This window comes from Zingiber officinale, chromosome 9A (genome assembly GCF_018446385.1).
Source record: "Zingiber officinale cultivar Zhangliang chromosome 9A, Zo_v1.1, whole genome shotgun sequence".
Classification (NCBI taxonomy): Eukaryota; Viridiplantae; Streptophyta; class Magnoliopsida; order Zingiberales; family Zingiberaceae; genus Zingiber; species Zingiber officinale.
In genome coordinates this window covers 88,410,618-88,427,294 of record NC_056002.1, presented here as the reverse complement: position 1 = coordinate 88,427,294, position 16,677 = coordinate 88,410,618, and positions in this window count along the sequence as shown.

Here is a 16,677-nt window from a genome sequence, read left to right as displayed (position 1 = left end):
CATAGAAGAACAAAGAAAATGTTCATAGTTAACAAGCAAATGAAGAGATGTACTATTTATTGTACTACCTCTGATGCCATCTTCCAAATCTCATAAGCAAGAATGCAACTGTGCCCTTTGTATACACATGGCTAATAGACATAATACAATAAGGAGCAAAAGCTATAAAATTCACCATCACCACACAATCAATGAAGCAGGCAAACACAAGGTGGGTTGATATGCAGTGAAAGTGTTAATTAAGTGGAACTGCAGCAAATCATGACTCAAGTCTGAGCACTATTTTAACAATACATTGCAAGGATATCTGAAGGATGTGAACACTGTATTAGAATTGTACAAGGCATCACAAATCAAAATATTTCCCTACGAGCAAGGTTTAGACAAATTAGCCTCCTGGTCAAGAATGTTTTTGAAAGAAGCATTAACCACCAACCGAAATCACGAACAGTACCAGATGCGTTTACAAGAGGTAAATGGATATTACTTGCAAAGAAAAATCATGTCTGAACATTCATAAATTTGGAGTTTTGTTCAGGTGGATTATGCTCTAAATTTTCCGATTTGGTCCAATCTGGAACGTTTAGAGCATAAAAATACCATTGAGAACTTCACTCTTGGCAACTTGCAAGTTCTCAAAACTTCATACGAGTAAGATTCCAATATAATGTGTGGCAACAATGATATCTTCAACTTTCTGCATATTATGCTCCTGATTTTTTTGAACCTGTAAATAGGCGTTATAGCATAAAGGATAGGGATCTAGTGGAATTGGCATTGGTTTCCTTTGAAACTTCTCAGCGTATATATCAGGAAGAACTCCAAATACTTGACAAGTATTTCCACTGTTCTATTACCTACATGACTAGATAGTTTAATCCTCCTCTTTTTCTTTTTCAGTGATCATATTTCTTGAATTTGACAGTTGGGTGAAAGATAACAAACTAGATCAACTGGAACATAAAGAACATATCCCAAATTCAAGAACATAAAGATCCTAACATATCACACTTACAAAAAAAACTTTCTCTAATAAAGAAACATGATAGCATCTAATAAAGTAGGGTCATACTTGATGGTAGATGTACAAAAAAAAATTGGTTCTCAAAATTCAGAAAATACACTTAAACAATAAAAAAAAACTTAGTTTAGAGTCACAAAATGAACCTAATCTCTAATTCCTTTCTTCTTAGGCAATCATTTAGTCTCCAACTAGTATATGGTTTGTAACAAAAGCATAGCATTCGGTTTGTATAAAAAAAATCATTGTAACAAAAGCATAGCATCCGGTTTGTATCAAAAAATCATAGCAAGCACCAGGGGAACTAAATCAAAATTATCAAAATCACCAGGGGTAAATATTGTATTATTACCATTGCTGGAAGTGAATCCTTGTGGTCAACTCCAAAATTTTCAATTAAATCTTTCATATATCGCATGATATAGAAACCACATTGCTCCGCATCCGGTTGTTGAGGAGCCTATGTTAGAAAAGAAATATTGGAATAACTCCTTCAAGGATAGTGAAACAGTTGCTAATCAAAAGGACATACCTTGATAGCTACCCATGTTGGTTGTTTTTTCCCTTTCCTTCCAGCCTCCGCATTATACATTTTCAAGGCCCTACATGCATATAACCCATGGGAATTGTATTGCCACATCAAAATACTTACATGTTTCAACAAAGGTAAGAAAAGAAGCCAAAAAACTTACATGTTGACAACATATTTCCAATCTTGATCACGAATGCGGTGACTAAGAGGATCCAACAAAAAAATAATCTCCTTCTCAACATTGATGATAGTCAAAATCCAGTGAAAACTACACAAAGAAATATAATTAGTGTATATATGCATCTTGCAAGTTCTCAAAATATGCAAGTGAGAGTGATATATAATGTTATTCTTACTCACCCAACGTTGCATGGCACAACAACCAATTGACCAGATGAGGTACCAATTAGCCTACTGCTCAAGTAACAAGCCCTTTTATTCAACTGTTCTTGGATGAAATCTCTATTCTGATTTCTTGATGGTACATATTCCACAGGCACTGGATCCACCAATCTGAAATCTTGCAGCAACATCTTTTCCTGCATCTTTCTATATAGATGCCTACAAAGAGTGGATCTGAGCTCAAGAATGGCACAGGTTTTGGTACTAACATCCATGTGATTAGATAATCTTGCTATCAAGTAGACATGGCAATAATTCATATTTATGCTTTAAAATGCTTCATGCCTTTCGGGAACTGACATAAGTTTTGGTACTAACATATGCTTTCTGAAACTATTGAGTTCACAAATCTGTAAATTAGAGATATAATTTCCTAGGAAGTTGTACAAAATGTGAAACATAGGGAGGCAGCATTTGGTGAAGCTGTGTAATGAGATATAGTAGACAAGCCATGATTCATCAAAATGTCAAACATAAAGACGACTAGGATTACAAGAGAGGAGACTAGTGAGACAGAAAATATCCCAAAAAAATGATGAAATATAAATTAATGAAACACATAAATAAAGTCCAATTCAATTGAAAGCTTACCACATATACACAACTATGCAAGTGTCTGTGATTGGCTTCAATTCACAAAAGGGAAATATGTCATCGCAATTAACATGGACTGTGCGTTCCATGCCAAATACATCAGGAACTAATTCCAAAATCACATTCTCTGTTTCATCAAGACGTTGAAAATAACTATATAAGATGTGTAAGGGTCTTGGCACATTGGACGATTGTAACTTAGACTTCTCTTGTCTGTTGTCAACTTGTTTCTTCCTGGTCTTCTACATATGTAGATGCAACCATATATATATTAGATATGTGACATACTTTAAATGTACAAAAAATTTACACAACACTTTATCACATTTACCTCATCCCGCATGCTGATTAAGTGCACAAGCCAAGCCACATGGCCACCTACAGCATCCCCAATACTCTGACATGTAGACGGGATTGCAACAGGCAGTGGTGCTGATTGATCAATTGCTTTATCAATGGTAATCCTCATGCAATTCACAGGTAATGGAACATCATCAATAAAGTTGCCAGGTCCATTAACAGAGACAATTGTCCCATATGCAACAGTCTTGTCGTTAGGCTGCAATAACAACATCACTGCTTTTCCCTATAAGACAAACAATTTATGAATCTTCAACATCACTGCCAAATTCATTAGATACTAACGATGGGATAATAATATCAACGTGAAATATAAATTTAACCTGTAAAGCCGAATCCTTCTCAATAACTTTCACATCATCATCATCATGTTCTTCTAGGCCTTCATTTGAGAGGCGCGTATGACGTTCAACTTCAGGTTTTATATCGATCAGGCATTGTGGTTTAACTGAGCAGCTACCCTTCTCCTCACTGTCAAATTCTCGACCAGAAAGTTTCAACACCATTGCTTCCAATTTTTCTAGTCTGTCACCTTGATAAGAAAGCATAGCTTTTGCCTCCTTAAACTCTTTCTGTTGGCTTTCATAGGCAGCCTTATCAATTTGCACCTTCCCTCTAGCAAGCTTGAAGAAGGATGATGGAGTGACATTTGCTCCTATGCCTCTCACACGTCCACCATGTTCGTTAGAATTCAAGGCCTTCGTGAGAATATCCTCAAATGGTTTGGTAAAGGGCATCTTACCATCCTTCTTTTGGACAATATAATCATCCTGTCATGCATCCAAAGACAATAACTTTAAATATATACATATATCATATATGTACAAAATAAGCAATTTATGCCTTCTTTTGCTTACAATCTTATTCATTGTTTGCTTCAACTCATCGCCAACATATTCCCCAACTTTGTTGAGCCGCCCTTTCTTCCAGAGGATGGCTCTCTTTATCTCTTCGTCATCACATAAAACACTGGACTGATACCAAAAACCACATGAAGTCAACGTACTCAACAACCATAAGTAGGAATTTATTAATGTTAACTAAATACTTACTATTTCTTCAGACAAACCCGCATATCCTTTTCGAGAAAGACGATGAGGGTATAAGTTTTCCTTGCTTCTCTGACTTTGTAGTTCACTTTTCCTCTACATAGTGATAGATGAATTATAACCACATATATCAACTAGAATTTAAAAAGACCACCTTAAACAACTTACTATAATAAAGTCTTCAGACATCCGATTAATCACAAAACTACTCCAATCTTCACATGAAATGCAATGTCCTTGAGGTACCTTATTCAGAAGCTTCGGATTATTTCTATTTGGATGGATGAATTTCCTGGTGAGGTGAGTTTTATACTGACGCCACTTGGTGTTTGCAGAGATCAAACACCCATTCCTCCATTTTGGGTCCAGTTCGTATGTCAACTACACAAACAAATATCTTAAGTATATAAATAACAGAACAGAAAAAAATGCATTACATAAGAAAGTTTCATGTTACTTACATTGACGGATTCCCATATCATGTTCTTAACTTCAATCGGCACTTGCTTCCAAGAGTTGTAATTAATATTAACTTTTTCTCGAGCAAGCACACCAATAAAACTTTGCAATTCAGAAGCCTTTTCGCCAACTGGCTGTCCATACTCATTAAATTTGACACTTTGTTTGACTCTGTGAATCCTTTGAACAACAAGCTTATTCATTTGTGTACGACCTCTTTTTGATCTTGTTGTTTGGGTCGTCCCGGCTGATCCTATGTCCTGGCTATCCTCAGCACCCTCTTTTTCATCCTGTTCTTTGTCTTTTACATTTGTGTGTGAATACTTATCAACTTCACGTGCTAAATGGGCCTTTTTTCTAGTGTTCATTGTGTCAAAAACCTAATCATAACAGTGAGAATTTGAAATAGAGCAGAGCATATCATTCAAAATCACAACAAAGTAAACATTCGTATATTTAAAAAAAAAAACTACTACCAAACAATGAACCAAAGTTACCAAAATAAAGTAAATAGTCACATATATAAACCATACATAAAGTTACCAAACTAAAAATTCTCATTGTCAACCCAAATCCCATCACAATCTCCACGAATACAGGATGGTTCATTGTCATCAGTTTCGTCAATATCCATTGATGGCATCCCTTTTGTGAAGCATTGGTAGTGGATTGAAGGATCTCCCAACTTATCATCAGTGATGTATTCAAAATACTCTCTATTTGTAGTTGAAAGTACAATAGACCATGTGGGATCTTGAGGGTCTTCTACATAAAATACTTGCTTTGCTTGAGTGCCCAAGATAAATGGTTCGGATTTGAATCCCATTCTCTTAAGATTTACCAAGGTGAAACCATTATCATCTACTCTAATACCAGTGTTATTCTCTACCCAATCACACTTAAACATTGGAACTCGAAAATCATGGTAATTGAGCTCCCATATTTCTTGTATCACACCATAATACATCATGTCTGTTATAATTGGATTCTTATCCTTTGAACTTGCAACTTGCATTGTTTGTGCGAGCAAGCTTACACTCGAGTTTTGAACAACTGTAACATTATCACGTTCTTTCGTGTAATAAGTGACCCCATCGATCATATAACTAGAGTATTTTAGCACTTGCTTGCTAGGTCCATTTGCCAACAGCTTCACTCTTTTTGATAATTGATTGGAGGAAGATGATGTTGTATTTGTAACCTACAATTCATCATAAGGGGGTTTAATTATTAAAAGTCTTAAAGTTCTTGTGTTCAATAATAAACATGCTAATATTTATGGTACGTACATGTTCATGGAACCAAGAAATAAAACTTTTGTGGTGTTTATCTTGTAACCACTTTGCACCTTTAATAGGAAATTTTTGCTTCAAGTGTGTCATATGTTCCCTAATCAAAAAATTTTGAAGAGATTAATCATATATTTTTTTAAACAATTTCAGGAGATTATTACTGAATTAGAGGGCTTACACAATGTAAGGATCAACCTCAGCTTCATTTTCCAATACATACCGATGTGCTTGTTCCCACTCATCGTGACAACATAAGTGCACCTTGGCACCTGACAAGGACTTAGTGAGTATTGTTTCACGATGCTTTTATGGAATCCCTATTGTGTTCATATTAGATAAAAATTCTGAGCAAAACTCTACAGCTTCTTCAGCGATATAACATTCAGCCATGCATCCTTCTGGTCGATTTCTATTCCGCACATAACCTTTCAATGTTTTCATATATCTTTCAAATGGAAACATCCATCTATACCAAACTGGTCCACACAACTTGACCTCACACACAAGATGAACTGTTAAGTGAACCATTATATCAAAAAATGAAGGTGGAAAATACTTTTCAAACAGACACAACGTCGTCACAATTTCTATTTGTCCTTTATCCAACTTTGAGGCATCTATTACTTTGTTACATAACACATTGAATAAGAAACAAAACCTTGTGATAGCATTTCTGACATGCTTGGGTAGAATACCACGGATGGCAATTGGAAGCAAATGTTGCATTAAGGTGTGGCAGTCATGTGATTTAAGACCAACCAGTTTTAGGTCCTTCATTGAGACAAAGTTTTTGATGTTGGAGGAGTAACCCGTGGGAACCTTAATTCCGAACAATGAATTACAAAGTCTTCTTTTTTCATCCTTGCTTAATGAAAAATGTCCTTTTCTCCCCTTTTTGTGGTGTTAATTCTCCCCTAATTTTCATATCCACTAGGTCGTTTCTTACTGCAATTCCATCTTTTGTCTTTCCTGGCATATCAAGTAATGTACCAATCAAACTTTCGCAAACGTTTTTCTCTATGTGCATCACATCAAGAACATGTCGAACATGCAGATCTTTCCAATACTCAAGTTCAAAGAATATTGATTTTTTTTTCCAGCAGGACTTACCATCATTTTCCTTTGATTGAAAATTTGCTCTAATTTTTCCCCATCGGCATGTAATTCCTTCTACTTTTTTTAAAACTTCATCACCGCTTAGTGGTTTTGGGGCCATAGTAAAGTCTTGCGTCCCATCAAATGCCTTCTTCTGCCTTCGATTAGGATGATCTATACGAAGAAACCGTCTATGACCTGTAAATGACATTTTTTTACTATGCTTCAACCTTTTTGCACAAGTTTCCTCACCACAGATAGGGCATGCTTGATATCCTTTTACAGTGCATCCTGCCAGGTTTCCATATGCCGGAAAATCATTAATTGTCCACAATAGGACAGCTCTAAACAAGAATCTTTCTTCTCGGTGTGCATCATATGCTTCAACACCAACTTCCAATAATTCTTTTAAATCGTCAATCAAAGGCGCCAAGTACACATCAATGTCATTTCCCGGCTGTTTGGGACTAGAAATCAACAACGTGAGCATCATATATTTTCTCTTCATACACAACCATGGAGGAAGGTTATAGGTGATCATTATAACTGGCCAACAACTATATGTAGAACTCATCAAACTATGAGGATTGATCCCATCAGCTGCTATGGCTAACCTTAGATTTCTTGTCTCAGAAGCAAAATTTGGCCAATTATGATCCACAAGTCTCCAACAAGGTGCATCAGCTGGATGTCGCATATAGGCATCACATACACTTTTATTAGCATGCCAAATTAACTCCTTAGATATTTCCTTGCTCCGAAACATTCTTTGAAATCTAGGAATAGGAGGAAAGTACCATAAAATTTTTGCAGGGACTCCTTCAATTATCCTAGAATTCTTGGCCAACTTCCACCTTGACACCCCACAAGTAGGACAATCGGTAAAATCCTCATACTCCTTCCAGTATAAGACACAATCATTAGGGCAAGCATGTATTTTCTTATAAGTCATCCCCATTGCACATAAGCTTTTCTTTGCATCATATAAAGATAAAGGCAATTCATTGTCAACGGGAAGCATTTCTCCAAACAATACAAGTAGTTCAGTAAAACTATTATCACTCTAGCTGTATTTCGCTTTCAAGTTATATAATTGCACAATTGCAGATCTCTTTGTAAATTTAGTACACCCAACATACAGGGGTTTCTCAGCATCCTCAAGTAATTTTATAAATTGATCTGGATTCTCTAAACTTTCATATGCAGCGTGTACCATATCTATAGGATTATCAGCAAAATAGTTTTCACTTTCTCCAGCTGCATCATTCTCTTTCTTTAAATCTCCTAATACAGATTCTTCCCCATGCCATATCCATTTTTTGTATGTTAAGTCTATACCATTACAGTACACATGTGCCCTTATGCTGTTAATATTAGTGTTCCATAGATTGCCACATTTCGTACAAGGACAAGGTATACTAGTAGGATTAGTAGCATGTTGCAGCGCAAATTGCAAGAAAGAATCTAGTCCAAGTTCAAACTCATGTGATAATCTATCCTTTGTCATCCATGCCTTGTCCATTTTGTTGTACTAATGAATCTAGAAGCAATCAAAAATATCAAGACAATTACAACACTGAGCCAAAATTCTTAATCCATCATTATACAAATAAATTAACTATGCGGGTCCTCCAAGAAACCAACTACGCTTACCAAGGAAAGGATACGAATAAATTTCATAAACCAGAAACCAACTACTTCATCATTATACCAATAAATTTCTAAACCAGAAACCATGACATTTCAGTGAAAACAATTAGCCTAGACATAAAAGAAACTTGATAGTTCAAGGATTACATAAAACCTACTTAGCAACAGGAACTAACAACTCCTCAATCTATCAAACAAAAATGATCAAATCAACTCAAGGTAGTGTTTGAGGAAATTCATCAACCACATTGCATGCATCAATCAATTAATACTTGCAAACAAGAGATCAAGAAGAAGAAACTGTCGAAGATGAGGAAGAAATTCAGTAGCGATGATGTATAAAGGAAAATTTACCGGAATGTGAAGAAGGGCTCGAGCGGTGGCAGTGAATGCTGGACCGGAGATGGATGAAGCAAAAACTACTGGAATGCAAAGAAGGCCTCGTCTTCTCAACCAAATGGAGGAGTTGGAGGAGATGCAGTGTGGTTGGACGGAGAAGCAAGTTCGTCGTGTCTTGATCCTGATCGGGAGAGGATCTAGGAAGGGGGGAAGAGGGAGATGAGGTTGAGAGAGATGGTCGAACGACCAGCGGCTAGGAGGAAAGTCGTGGTGGTGTCGTGGTGGTGTCGCGTGGTGGTCGGATGGTCGGAGGTTTAGGTTATCGCGAGAGAGATGTCGCACGGAGGAAGGGCGGGATAAAGATTTAGGTTGGAGGGAATTCACAGTGTGCAGATTTTGGCATGTGGGGAAAAATTAAAATATTTAAGAAGGGGTTTATTAACATCGGATTTTAAAAACCGATGTTAAAATCGGTGTCTATTAACCAAAAAAAGGGTGCTCATAGACATCACCTAAAAAACCGATGTCTATGAGCTAAAATCTGCGCTCATAGACACCGGTTTTTAGAAAAACCGGTGTAAAATACTCAAAGACTTCGGTTTTAGCCTAAAACCGTTGTTGTTCCACTAATGTCTATGAGCGATTTTGTTGTAGTGGATGGAATGTTTTTCTTTGTCTTGGCTTCTTCATATCTAATGATAGACGGCATGTTCTACTTTCTTGTCTCTTCCTGTGTAATGTCATTCCTTGCGACGGATGGGTGGTCCGAGCGGCTCGTTTTCTTGCCGATCAAAATGGCCAGTTATGGGTCTGTCCATTCGTCCATCCGACTCATGTTCGCTCGGCCACGCCTTTATCGACTAGGATAACTGTAAGCCCGGTGTTGACCACCTTGACTTTGACCGACACCATGTCAATTGACCCATGACAAGCAGGCTTTCCCTTATCCCTGCATCATGTTGTCAAGAGGTAAAGCAAACCATGGTTGAAATTCACAACCTAATATGTTAGCGAGGAAGACCAAGAGAGGTTGAATTGAACAATATTTTAAGGACAGTAACATGAAACAGAGTAATAAGAACATCAAGAATACTAGAAATTCAATACTATTTCGACTGAAGAGAGGAATTTAATTCCTTGGTCAAGATGATACCTAGGAAACTATGAATAATAGAAGTCAGATAACATCCCAACCAGACATATTAGTAAGAATACTGAGAGAAGCAAATGATTAACCCTACCAGGGGTAGTAACTAGGAGTACTGATGATGTCAGGAAATCAATCAGGATATGTTGTTGATGAACAAGAGGACAAGATAAGAAATCCAAACCCTATCGAGGGATATTACCAAGCAATCCAAGAAGATCAGAAATCCAATCCCACTAGGGAATATTATTGAGTGATATTGATAGAAACAATATCGACTCTTGAAGAATTATGAGAAGATCATAGAACTAGTCCCCCTTTTGATATATGATTAAATAGTACAACCTGGCATGTGATGGAAGAGTACAATTCAGAAGATATTATAATATAGGGGTTGTTATACTTGTACCCGGAGGCGGTAAGCTTATACTTGATGCGTTGGTAGTTATTAAGGTCCGGAGGCACTAGCTATCTGACCTTTAAGCCATTATACTAAAGCCCGGAGACTGTTATAACATATATTACCTGGCGCATTGGCCATTATTATGGTTCGGAGGACTAACTATCTGGCCTTTAAGCCATTATACTCCATTGTACTAATGTTTGGAGGTTGTTAGAGTAGAAATACCTAGAATATTGATCGTTGTCAACTCGAAGGCACTAGATACCTGATCTTTAAGCCATTATACTAATGCTCGGAAGCTATCATAGTAAGTGGTAGCCCAGGTTACCATAGAGAATAGCCCGAAGGCTGTCATAGTAGTAATACTTGGTGCATTGGCCGTTAGTTGACCCAGAGGCACTAGCTACCTATCACATATGTCGTTATACTGATGTCCAGAGGCTATCATAGGAGTAGTAGCTCAGAGGCTATCACAAGAGTAGCCAGGAGGATACCTCAGAGAGTAGCTGGGAGGTTGTCATAGTAGTAATACAAGGCGCATTAGCCGTTATTATGGCCAGAGGTACTAGCTACCTGACACATATGTCGTTATATTAATACCCAGAGGCTATTATAGGAGTAGCCCGTGATGGTCCCTTGCGGTCGACAAAGGGGGGGGGGGGGTGAATTCCCTTGCATAATAAAAATAAACAACACACCTTCCTCGAAACTTATAGCTTTATTAAAACAAAAATTTGTAAAAAAAAAGAAATAAGAAGTAAATTAACTAAAGACATAGATACAGAAGGAATTACTTGATTTGCAATTAGAAGATTGCTAATCTAAGGCAATTCAAGCTCACTATCAAAAACCCCTTTAGGTGGGCAAGCCTCTTACAGCATTGACAGTTCACATAGTAGTAGAACAGACAAAGAAATCATTTACAGGTGTTCTACTTCAACTGTTGAAATCAGGGTTGTATTTATAGTATTGATTCAGTCACTTGGAAAGGTTTCGGGCGCCAGGGGTGGATAAAATTTTATCCACGATGCAATGAATTGTGACAGCTCGTCAAAAGTTAAGTTTTCTGATCTGTGCGCCTGGACTGGGCTAAACCAACCCTCGACCAAGGTGCACACCCGAGGCGCCCTGGCTACCCCGGGTGATCCGGGCTCTTGGAGCAGAGTCAACTTCCAGTTGACTTTCTGTATGGGTCTTCCGCTCCGGTTCCGCTCGCTTGGGTGATTTCGGCCATACGAAATAAGGCTCACCTGAACCCATTTTATGGCATCTCGAGCAACCTTCCGCTCTGACTTTTCGTCCCTGGGAAATGCCCGTGCCTCCTCATCCACCAGCGTACTCTTTCGTAAGACCTCGTCCTTCGGACGCACCGAGCCCATTGCCTCTCTCCCATGCCATCCTTTTCGCTAGCGTTGCGTCTTTTACTCAACTTCCTATTCTCCTAAGTTTCTGCATACTTAGACACAAGATATTAAAAGACAACATGACCTAACTTGACTTGGTTGATCACATCAAAACTACCACAGGGTACTTACAATCTCCCCCAATTTGATGTGAGCAATCCCAAGTTAAGTTTGGGTAAATAAAAAACAAATAATAGAAAACTTGCAAGTACACATTTTGCATTTAAGAAAAAAATATTCAAAATCAACCTCCTTCTCTTAGACTTAACCACTAATTCTCCCCCTTTGATCACATTAAAAATAGGGGTAAGCATAAAATGACTTAGCAATAAATTTAAAATAAAGTCTAAGGGATAAAAATATAGTGACTATCATCCAGAAAAATCATCAAGTTTAAATTTCAAAAATATAGATTTTTGTAATTTATAAATAATTTTTGGAAAAAAATAATATTAGAATTATGTTTAATTGTTTGAAAATTTTTACAACAGTGAAGCAAAAATATCCAAAGTTGTAAAAAAATTTTCACGAAGTTATGAATTTCATATAAGTAGAAAAACATATTTTTCAAAAGGTTAATTTTTTGAAAAAAATTGTTTAAAAATACTTTCCATGTTAAAAAATCATGATAAATTTTCTAAAAATATAATAGAGCATGCATTTTTACAGAAAAATAAATTTTAAAGAATTGAATTTTTGAAAATATTTAATATTAAAAATTTATATTTAGATAAATAATTCATAGAACTCCGCCCATGATGACCGGTCATGGCCAGTCCCAAGCCCGGATAAAGGAGGAGGGTTGCGTTAGGTTGCCAGCCAGCGTCAAACTATGTCAAATATTCAATGAATGAATCCATTAAACTATTGTGATAATGCTAGGTTGTTCCCCAGAAGAAACGCATTGCAGGGTCCGACTGTAACGTCTCGGCAAGGACCGCTACATCTCCAGAACTCGGGTGTAGTGATAAATATGCAAGAGTTCGTGTTACAAGGTCCGACTGTAACGTCTCAGCAAGGACCGCTACATCTCCATGAGAACTTGGGTGTAGTGTTAAATAGGCAAAAGTTCTCACACCATAGGTTAGATAAGAACAAATATGATAGGAAAACTAATAATCTAAGATTTGGAACATGAAATATAGGAACTCTCATTGGTAAATCAATGAAGGTAGTAGATATGATGATTAGGAGAAAAATTAGTATTTTGTGTGTACAAGAGACAAAATTAATAGGCGAGAAGGCCAAGATGATAGAGAACTCGGGTCTTAAGTTATGGTACACTGGAAAGAGTAAAGCAAGAAATGGAGTGGGTATCATTGTAGATAGTTTGTTAAAGAATGAAGTTGTAGGAGTAGTTAGAAAAGGGGATAGAATTATAGCCCTTAGCATATATGCACCACAAGTAGGATTAGATGAAGCTACAAAATCAAGGTTTTGGGAGGACTTAGATGAAATATTACAAAATATTCCACCAAATGAAATGATTTTAATAGGAGGTGATCTAAATGGGCATGTCGGAGTGAAAATGAGGAATATGAGAGAGTACATCGGAGTTATGGGTTTGGAACGAGAAATGAGGAAGGGAAAACTATATTAGATTTTACGATAGCATATGACCTTATATTAGCTAATACGTTTTTTAAGAAAAGAGAAGAACACTTAGTCACATTCAAAAGTGGGAATAATATATAAATCGCAAATTGACTTTCTTATGGTTAGGAAGAAGGATAGAAAGATATGTAAAGATTGCAAAGTCATCCCTGGAGAAAGCTTAACTACCCAACATAGGGTAGTAGTGTTGGATATACGCCTCAAACATAGTATCAATAGAAAGAAAATATATACAATTCTTAGAATTAAGTGGTGGAAGTTAAAGGATGGGAAACAAAATATATTCAAGGAGAAGGTAGAAGTACAAGCATTTGGTGAAATATACGATGACTCTAATACAACATGGGATAAGATGGTATCAAAGTTGAAAATAGTAGCTAAGAGTGTAGTCGGTGAGTCAAAGGGACATGCACCACTAAGTAAAGAATCTTGGTGGTGGAATGAGAAAGTACAAGAGAAAGTGAAAGAAAAACTAATAGCTTATAAGGAATTATATATTTGTAAGAACGAGGAAAACTTAAAAAAATATACAATAGCCAAGAAAGAAGCTAAGAAAGTAGTGAGTGAAGCAAAAAATGAAACTTTTGAATGCTTATATCAAAAATTGGATACAAAAGAAGGGGAAAGAGGCATTTATAGAATAGCTAAAGTGAGAGAAAGGAAAATAAGAGATCTTAGCCAAATAAAATGTATTAAAGATGAATGTAATAGGGTATTAGTAAATGATGGAGAAATAAAAGAGCGATGGAAGAGGTATGTTCATCAACTTTTTAATGAAGGTTTAGGTGATCAACTTAACTTAGGTAATTTAATTAGGTCAAATGAGCATAGAAATTTTAATTTTTATCGTAGAATTCAAACTTCAGAAGTAAAACAAACTTTAAATGAGATGCTCAATGGAAAAGCCGTTGGACCAGATGATATTCCGATAGAGGTATAGAAGTGCTTAGGGAAACAAGACATTGAATGACTTACAAAATTATTTAACATGATATTGAAAACAAAAAGAATGTCTGATAAATGGAGGATAAGTACTCTAGTTCCCTTATATAAGAACAAGGGAGACATACAAAATTGTGCAAACTATAAGGATATTAAACTAATGAGTCATACTATGAAACTTTGGGAAAAAGTAATAGAAAAAAGTTTAAGGAAGGAGACCACAGTGACAGAAAATCAATTTGGGTTCATGCCTGGAAGGTCGACAATAGAAGCTATACATCTCCTTAGACAATTAATTGAAAAATATCGGGAGCAAAAACAAGATCTACACATGGTATTCATTGACTTAGAAAAAGCTTATGATAGAGTCCCAAGAGAAATTATATGGAGAATTTTAGAAAAGAGAGGTGTTAGCGTAACATATATTGAACTAATTAAAGATATGTATGAGGATGTAATGACCAGAGTAAAGACTTCAAGCGGAGTAACTGAAGCATTTCCAATAAAGATAGGGTTACATCAAGGATCAACCCTAAGTCCCTATCTTTTTACACTAATTATGGACGAACTCTCTGCGCACATTCAAGACATAGTACCGTGGTGCATGTTGTTTGCAGATGATATTATTTTGGTAGATGAGACACGTGAAGGAGTAAATGCTAAGCTAGAATCTTGGAGGGAAACACTAGAAGGGAAAGGTTTTAAGCTTAGTAGATTAAAGACAGAATATATGGAATTTAAGTTTAGCAATATTAGAAGTAATGAAACAATTGTTAAGATAGGAGAGGACGAGTTGCCCAGAACCGAGAGATTTAAATATTTAGGATCATTTTTACAAAATGATGGAGGGATTGAGAGAGATGTCTTACATAGAATACAAGCAGGATGGGTGAAATGGAGGGGAGCGTCAGGTGTTTTATGTGACCGTAAAGTACCTCTTAAACTTAAAGGTAAGTTCTATAAAACCGCAGTTAGACCTGCTATGTTATATGGGCTGAATGTTGGGCTATGACTCGAGCACATGAGCATAAGATGAGAGTTGCAGAGATGAGGATGTTAAGGTGGATGTGTGGACATACGAAGATGGAAAAAATAAGGAATGAGAGCATTAGAGAGAAAGTCGGAGTTGCATCTATTGAGGACAAACTCTGAGAGACACGTTTAAGATGGTACAGACATGTACTTAGACGACCAATAAATGCTCCAGTTAGGTGATGTGAAACTATGAAAAACATGCATATCAAACGAGGAAGAGGACGACCAAAAAAGACTTGGTTAGCAACAATAAAATAAGATAAAATTTATTTAAATATAGATGATGATATAATAGGAGATAGGGCTCAATGGCATAAAATGATTCATACAGCCGACCCCACCTAGTGGGAAAAGGCTTGGTTGTTGTTGTTGTTAGATAAATAATTCATAGAAAATTCACTAACAGTAAAAAAATTTTAGAAAAAATTTTTTAGATAGAAAAAATGATATAGTTTTATAGAAAAATAAAATCAACAAAGATAACCCTGCAAAATAATTTTAAATTGAAAAATATAAATTTTGTTAGAAAAATTTATAGAAAAATAATACAATAGTCAAAAAATTTGAAAGTTTTTTATAAGTGCGCATTGAATTCCTCTTTCTCAAAAAAATTAAGATCAAATTTATTTCAAATAGAAATTATACAAAAAAATGTTTTTATCAATTCTAAGCAAGAAAAATATTAAATCAATTCAAATGTGAGACATGCATAAAAATTCAATCCAGGCATGATTTTGGAACCCAAAATAGGTTCTTTCATACTGGGTTAATTAAAAATTTCCTAGGGATATATTTTGGTGAAAACTTTTTAACTTGGTCCTTAAGAAATCTAAAATACCAATTAAGTCCTAGATTATTTCTATAATTTGAAGGAATAAACATTGAACATGCAGAATTTTTCAAATTTTGTTTTGTTCTTTTAAATTTTTATTTTCTTTTAATAACTTCTTATTCTCAATTTCTAATTTATAGGAAGTTTTAGATAGGATTTTTATAAACTTGTACAACTTATCAGAAGGCGGAGAACGTACCTGACTTACTTCGTCGATCCCTTGATCTAAAGCACCGCCTTTAGTACTGCTTTCTTGTGACATTGCTCCCCCTTCATCGATGCTCTAGATGCTCATTGTGGAAGAACTTGCTTCGTCTTCTTCTTCTTAGTGACTTGCCATCAGCGCAAGTCTGGCGTAGACTTCAATTTCTGATTCTGATAAAGTTTCATCCCATATCGCCTTTAAGTTATTGTTCTTTTCTGGATTGGTCTTTTGTCCTTGCTCTCGTCCTTGTCCTTGTCCTTCAATTTTAGACAGTTGTCTCTCACGTGCCCTTATTCATTGCAG